Here is an 8,577-nt window from a genome sequence, read left to right as displayed (position 1 = left end):
AGCTTGAAAAATATTCAAGAGGATTAAGTTTAAAACTAGCTATGAGAGTCTTTAGAGCTTAATTTTGTTGCTAAATTCGTGTTAGTATTACTTGATCATTGTAACTAATTAGAAATTTTTTTAATGTTGATTGATTAACGAAAGAGAAGAGAAAGCCCTCTAGATCTAGTGACAAAAAGGAACTTCGAGGAAGTTCATTCAGGCCTTAATTTGGTGCTTTTGAACAAGGTAATGTATCCTTAATCCCTTTGTATCATACTATCATAAAATAATGCCTTGTAGTAATTATAGACTTAAACATTTTTTTAATGATATGAATTATGAACGATCGCGGCTTGGATGTTTGATTAATTGAACATTGGTTATTTATGTGCTAAATGAACTTATAGGACCCTTGGATTTTAGAAATGATGTTTGGCCTGATAGCATATAGAGGGGATTTGAGAGTATTTTTTAGCCTAAATGTCATTTTTAGACTTTGGTATCAATCGATCCATATAGTATCAATATCGGACAAACGAGTGGAAAGATTTAAGCAAAATTAGTCTTGAGTATGATACATATTCTTCATAATATTCATATCAAGGCCATGGTATCAATACCAGTAAAATTATTCACATCAAAGATGAAAATGATATCGGTACACTAGTTAGTATCGATACTCATGAAGGTGGCATCTATATCTATTTTAATTTATTGAACTTTCAAGCTTGAATAGGTATCAATACCCCTTTGTTAGGAAAATAAACCGAGTACAAGTAATTTCCCTATAACCAGATTAGTGAGAATGCGAAAAAAAGCGGAAAAATAAACCCGAAAATTGATAACGGAGTTCATCCAATTGTGCTTACGTCTCCGGGCTACTGCAGATCTTTTATTAAGAGAAAATTACAGGTGTTACAAAACACTCACTACTCACAAGAAAGCTCTCTAGTATAGGAAGAAAGAAATGTTTTGGGATGATTTTGAAGCTAAATGGGTAAGGGTATTTATAGTAGAAACTTAGGACTAATCTTTGAAAATACCCTAAAGTGCAATGACTAAAGTGAATTTACCATTCCTATTTTCAACAAACATCTACCAAAATTTTACCAAACTTTGAAAAACATTTTTCAAAGAAACGTTTACCAAACTTTGAAAAAACATTTTCCAAAGTTGGTTGCCAAACTTTGAAACTTTTAACAATCTCCCACTTGAAGACTGATTTTAATATGTCTTCACACCTCGATCAATGCAGCAACATATCTGGTCTTGTTATTCTAGCATGCCAACTGAAGCTGAACACAACTTCAGTTTGTCCGTAGTCACCGTCTTTGTCAACATGTCTACCGGATTTGAGCTCCACTAATCTTTCAAGTTTCAAAATCCCATCTTCCAGAAGAGACCGGATAAAATGATATCTCAATTGTAGTGCTTTGTCCTGAATGAAAAGACGGATTCTTTGCTAGATGGATAGCACTTTGACTGTCGCAATACAAGATATTGTTTCTTGTTCTTGCCTAACTCTTCCAAGAAACTTTGGAGCCAAACCATCTCCTTGATGGCTTCCGTATAGCGACATATTCTGCTTCAGTTGTGGAGAGAGCAACTATCTTCTGTAGTTGAGAAACCCAACTCACTGCAGTTCCTCCTAGAGTATAGACATACCCTGTAGTGCTCCTTCTGATGTCGACATTTCCGGCTAAGTCAGCATCTACATAGCCTGTCAGTATCATATCTCCACCTTGAAACAAAGTGCTTTGTTTGTGGTACCCAAGATATCTGAGGATCCATTTGACTGCTTCCCAGTGTACTTTGCCCGATTATTCATGTACCTGCTAACAGCTCCCACTGCATGAGCAATATCTGGTCTGGTACAAACCATGGCATACATCAACTTCCAATTGCTGAGGCATACGGCACCTTCACCATGTGTGCACGTTCTTCCTCCGTCTTTGGTGATTGGTCTTTGGAGAGTCTGAAATGAACACCTAAAGGTGTACTTACTGGTTTAGCATCTTGCATGTTGAACCTGGAGAGTACTTTGTTGATGTACTCAGCCTGTGATAACATCAAAGTCCCCGACTTTGTGTCCTCTTGATCCTCATCCCAAGAATCTGCTTTGCAGCGCCCAGATCCTTCATAGCAAACTGCTTCGACAATTTTTGCTTCAAGTTTATGATCTCTTGCATGTTTGAGCCTGCAATGAGCATGTCATCAACGTACAACAATAAATAATGAAACTATTATCGAACCTCTTGATGTAGCAACTGATCTGCTTGGCATCTGGTAAAACCACTGCTACTCATGAACTATCGAACTCTTGTACCACTGTCTAGGAGCTTGTTTTAAACCATACAAGCTCTTCTTCAACCTGCATACCAGGTTTTCCTTGCCTGCCTCTATAAGCCTTCTGGCTGCCTCATATAGATCTCTTCCTCCAAATCACCATGAAGGAAAGCTGTCTTTACATCTACTGCTCAAGATGTAATTCTCCGCAGCTACAATTTTCAACACCAGTCTGATTGTAGACAGTTTTACGACTGGAGAGAAAATTTCATTGTAGTCAATACCTTCTTTTTGCTGAAAACCTTTGACAACCAATCTTGCTTTGTAGCGTTTTCTCCCATCATGTTCTTCTTTGATCCTGTAAATCCACTTGTTATGGAGCGCTTTCTTGCCTGGTGGTAATTCAGCTAATTCCCACGTCTGATTTGACATAAGCGAGTCCATCATCTTTCATGAAGACTCCCACTTGACTGAATCCTCCACCTGCATTGCTTCATCATAGCACTCTGGTTCACCATTGTCAGTCAGCAACAAATAGTACAAAGAAGGCGATACCGTTGGGTTGGTTTAGGAATTCTGGAGACGTCTCAGTTCTGGTGTGTGGTTCTTCTTGAACTGCTTCAGGATTGATCTGAACATCATTTCCAGAAATCTCCTCGAACTCAGCAAATTCCTTTGTTTCAGCTTCGGTATTACTTGATTCTGCGGTTGACCTATCTTTGTACATCACATTTTCATTGAAAATGACGTCTCTGCTTCTGATGATCTTTCGATTTTCGTAGTCCCAAAACCGGTAATCGAACTCATCACCATCGTAACCAAAAAAGACGCATTTGTTGGACTTGGCATCAAGTTTACTTCTTTCAGCAGAGTTTATGTGTACATAAGAAATAAAACCAAACACTCTTAAGTGTGAAAGGTTTATTTCTTTCTTGCTCCAAGCTTCCTCTGGTATTCCGTCATCCAAAGAAACTAAGGGCCCACGGTTGACCAGGTAAGCTGCAGTGTTGATAGCTTCAGCCCATAGAAATTTGGGCAATCCGGCATGTATCCTCATGCTTCTGGCACGTTCATTCATAGTTCTGTTCATGCGCTCTGCTACGCCATTCTGCTGCGGTGTTATGGGAACTGTTGTCTCCATCTTGATCCCATTATTTGCGCAGAAATCTCTGAAACTACTGTCTCTGTACTCTCCTCCATTGTCAGACCTCAACCGCTTGACTTTCAAACCAGTCTCATTTTCCACCATGGCCTTCCCTGAAGGTATCAAAGACTTCTGATTTCTTCTTCAGAAAATAAACCCACACATTCCTTGTTGAATCATCGATGAAGGTGACATAATATAGTGAGCCTGCAAGAGATGGAACAAGGGATGGTCCCCATACATCAGTATGAACCAATTCTAACCTTTCTGCCTTGGGAGTCTTGCCAATCTTTGTAAAACTGACTTTCTTTTGTTTTCAAAAGATGCAATCCTCGCATAGTCCGACATCTACATTCTTTAGATCCGGCAGCTTCCCTTTTGACAGAAGTATCTTCATTCCTTTCTCGCTCATATGGCTGAGCCTTTGGTACCATAGGTTTGATTTTCCATTAGCATCTGCTACTGTAATGATATTCTCTAAATTTGAGGTTACATAGAGAGTATCGGTCTTCTTACCACGAGCAATGACGAGTGCTCCTTTGGTAATCTTCCATTCACAGCCTGAAAACGTTGTACTATATCCTTCTCCATCAAGCTGTCCAACAGAAATCAGATTTCTTTTGAGGCCAGGAATATGTCTCACTCCTGTCAACTTCCAGGTGGTCTGATTTGGCAGCTTTAGTCGGATGCCTCATTTTCCGACGATCTTCAAGGTTTCATCATCAGCTAGATGAACCTTCCCAAAATCACCACTGACATAGTTCTCCATGATTTCTCGGCATGGGGTGGAGTGGAAAGATGCCCTTGAATCCAAGATCCATGATTCAATCGGACTGTTGACGCTTAAAATCACGGCATCACCTGTCTCCTCCGTCATGTTGGCAGATTCATGTGCGCCGGTATTTTTCTTCGGTGCTCGACAATCTATTTTGAAGTGACCCTTCTTGCCGCAATTATAACAGGTAAAATCTTTATTTCCTGTTCTTGATTTGCCCCTTCTGGATTTTGATCTACCACGATTTGAATTTCTTTCTGAAGTTCTCCCTCGACTCCGTGTGCAAGGCTGAGGAGGTTGATGCTTCACCCGATTCTCTTCGTCGAATTTCTTCACTCAATACCAGATCCCGAACATCGTCGAATTTTAATTTGCTGTTTCCCGACGAACTGCTGACTGCTGTAACAGTAGCATTCCAACTGTCTGTAGAGATGATAAGAAATTAAAGCTCGAACTTCATTATCGAACTCAATTTCCTGAACTCACTAGGTTGTGATTGTTGAGTTCATTTAGGTGTTGCCACCGATGCCCCTTCCGCCATCCGCAAATTGAATCGCCCCATCAAATGAACTTGTTTGAGGCCGATGGCTTCTCGTACATACTGGAGAGAGCCGCCATAAGACCCGCCGTGGTCTTTTCCTTTGCTATGTTAAAAGCAACATTGCGGGATAACGTCAGTCGGATAACTCCGAGGGCTTGTCTGTCGAGAAGAGCCCAATCTTCATCCTTCATGCCCTCTGGTTGCTTTCCTGAGAGAGGTTGATATAGATTTTTCTGGTAAAAAATCTTCAATCTGCATCTTCCAAAAGCCAAAGTCCGCACCATCGAACTTTTCAATTTTCACTTTCCCTTCGTCTGCAGCCATCGCTCCCACTCGAATCTGGCTTCGTTGGATCGTTTCTGACAATTCTTGCGAATCACCGTGTATTAGAACACCACCGTCGACAAACTCGTATCGCCGACCGAATTTCACTATTCACAAAATTCACTATTCATGTGAATAGTAATGAATAGTAACCCCGCAGAAAATTTGATAAAATTCACAACCAAAAGCTCTGATTATCAGTTGTTAGGAAAATAAACCGAGTACAAGTAATTTCCCTATAACCAGATTAGTGAGAATGCGAAATAAAAGCGGAAAAATAATACCCGAAAATTGATAACGGAGTTCAGCCAGTTGTGCTTACGTCTCCGGGCTGCTGCAGATCTTTTATTAAGAGAGAAAATTTCAGGGTTTACAAAACACTCACTACTCACAAGAAAGTTCTCTAGTATAGAAGAAAGAAATGTTTTGGATGATTTTGAAGCTAAATGTGTAAGGGTATTTATAGTAAAACTTAGGGACTAATCTTTGAAAATACCCTAAAGTGCAATGACTAAAGTGAATTACCCATTCCTATTTTCAACAAACATCTACCAAATTTTACCAAACTTTGAAAAACATTTTTCAAAGAAACATTTACCAAACTTTGAAAAAACATTTTCCAAAGTTGGTTGCCAAACTTTGAAACTTTTAACACCCTTTTCTACCTCCACCGAAATTGGGAAGATTGCATAAATTACTCGTTAATTACGTTAATCCCCAAGAAGGATTGGAGGACTACCGACCGATTAGCTTAGTCGGGAGAATTTATAAGATTTTAGCTAAACTTCTGGCGAATAGACTCTGACGATACATGACTGTTTGATCACATGTCCCATTTGTTTTTATTTCGTGTCATCAGGTATTGGATTGTCGTGATTTCTAATGAAACTATTGTCTTGTGATCAAATCGGGGTCAAAGGGAGTTGCATTCAAAACTAACTTCGAAAAGAAATTATTGGTTGATTGGTTCTTTCTCTTGGAAATTCTCTCAGAAATGGGTTTTGGTGATAGATGGCATTGCTTAATTTCTCAGTGTATTTTCTAGCTCAGATTTCAGTTCTTCTGAATGGCTCCCCGACAGTGAAATTCAAGAACTCTAGACAAGGCTGCCCGCTCTTCCCCATTGTGTTCATCATTGTAGGTGAGGCTTTAAACTGATGTTTTCTAAAGCACTAAATGCCGGTCTATTTTCAGGGTTTTATATGGGGGCTGATCCTAATTCAGTTTGTATCTACATCGATAAATACTGATGACCTTATCATTTTTTGGGACATCTGAAAGTCAAGTGCTTAATAAACGTATCTTAAGAGTCTTTGAATTGACGTCTAGTCTGAAAGTGAATTTGAAGAAAAGTAGAATCTTTAGTGTTAATGTGTCTGCTCTGAACTTGGAATGGTGGGCTGCTTCGGTCGGTTGTTCGGCGAGATCTTTCCCCTCCAATACTTAAGGCTTGTTGTTTGCTTGCCTCGCATTTATGCTATTGTCGTGAATAAGACGGTCCCATATCTAATTTTAGAGCTAAAGAGGTCAATATTAAGAATGGAAGATCAATGAGGAGCTTATTTGATTGGGAGCTGGATCATGCATTTTCAAATCTGATTGCTAATTTCATAGATTGAGGTTGGATAGGGATTGGGTAAATAGGAAAGGAGACGGTGGATCTTTCTCAGTCAAATCTACTGGATGTTGTGAGATCAAAAATTTACTTCGATTCCAGAGACAGGTGTTGTTTCTGTCCAGTGGATTCTAAATCTGTCCAACATTTATTTTTCTCTTGCTCGGTCTCTTAGTATGTATGAATGTTCTTTGTCAGATTTGGAAGCTGAAAACTGTCTTCCCCAACGAACCTAATATGTCCTTCAAGGCCTTGATTAATTTGAGAGATAAGCTAATAGTATGACATGGAAATTGTTGCGCTTTGTAATCCGTTGTCATTGTGGTTGTTTCGAAGCGAGATCATTTTCAACAATAAACAGATGGATATCCTTCAGCTTTTGTTTCTAATTCGATATCGAGTTGCTTGTTGGTATTTGGCGAATTCCGCCTCCAAGATCATTGGATGACTTCATAGCGGACATTACTCAGGTGGATATTTGCTCATGAACCAGTTTCATCTCCCTCATTAATCTCTTGATATCCACCTCCTTCAGGTGATCAAACTTAATGTGGATAGGGCGTGGTTGGCGGAGCTAAATTTAAGGGAATAGGGGCTGTTAGGGACGAGTTTGGTCACTCTTCTTTACGTGTTGGGGCTGACTTTGTCTCCATTATCGAGTTTTGGCTATTATGCGTGATTTTTTAGGGACAGTTTGGTGTGAATTATAATTAATTGTAAAAGCGATGCTGAGGTCGTGGTCAGCTGGTTTTCGAAACACTCAAAGTATAACACTCATTCTCGTATACGTTTCCATACATGAGTCACAAATGTCACATGACTTTAAAATATTCTCGATATTTAAAAATCAGTAAAATTTTCGTTTCTTTAGATAAAACATTTAATAATAGATTATAAGACATATTCAATTATATATATTAAACACGTCTACTCTAATTAGCAATACTAGTTTATGTTATCATATTTAAAATCAATATAAGATGATCCAGTTAATCTATTATAAACCAATTTTCAAAATATTTAAATAGAGTTATAAGACATTCATAAGTACATGCCACTAAACTAAGTCAAAAATTACATCGTAGAATGTCTTACTGATATTGCATTATATTCCTTGACGCTTGGAGTTGCTCGGTACTCTTTACTTCTAATCTCGACTTTTACCTATGCATGAAACCAACACGCTAAGTATTTACTTAGTGAGGCATAGTAATAAAATAAATTATACTTAAATATAAACATATCCTAAATTATCAAAATACAAATAAAATAGTATAATTCATATCAATATCAAATAAGTTTGGCGAACCAATCTTCAATCAAATAACATGATACTATCTTAGTATGCCCAGCATACTTATCAATCAATATGTTCTAATTTATCATTTGTTTGCCCAATATATGAATGAAAATGCATGGTACATGAGTTGCACCTAAATGTCATAATTAAAACATAAGTATCATAACTATCAAATAAGAATTATGTTTTCATAACATTATAAGTTCTTTGGGGTGCAACATAGTGCCGATACAGTCATTCATAAGCTCATTATGAATTCCGAGTTGCACACTTAGTGTCGATACGGTCGTTCATAACTTATTATGGATTCTGTGGGTTGCACACTTAGTGGCGATATGTTAATTCACAAACTCATTATGAATTACATGGGGTGCACACATAATGCCAATACGGAAATTCATAACAAATTATGAATTTTTCAGGTTGCACATAGTGTTAATACGGAAATCATAAACTTTTATGAATTCTTAAGTTGCACACACTGTCAATTCGGAAGTTCATAAACTATTATGAATTTCTTAAGTTGCACAAACAGTGTCAATACGAAATTCATAAACTTATGAGTTTCTTAAGTTGCACACGCAGTGCCAATACGAAATTCTAAACTTAT

The sequence above is a fragment of the Hibiscus syriacus genome, unplaced genomic scaffold, assembly GCF_006381635.1.
Source record: "Hibiscus syriacus cultivar Baekdansim isolate YM2019G1 unplaced genomic scaffold, ASM638163v2 tig00110328_pilon, whole genome shotgun sequence".
NCBI classification, from domain to species: Eukaryota; Viridiplantae; Streptophyta; class Magnoliopsida; order Malvales; family Malvaceae; genus Hibiscus; species Hibiscus syriacus.
This window is presented reverse-complemented; position numbering follows the sequence as displayed.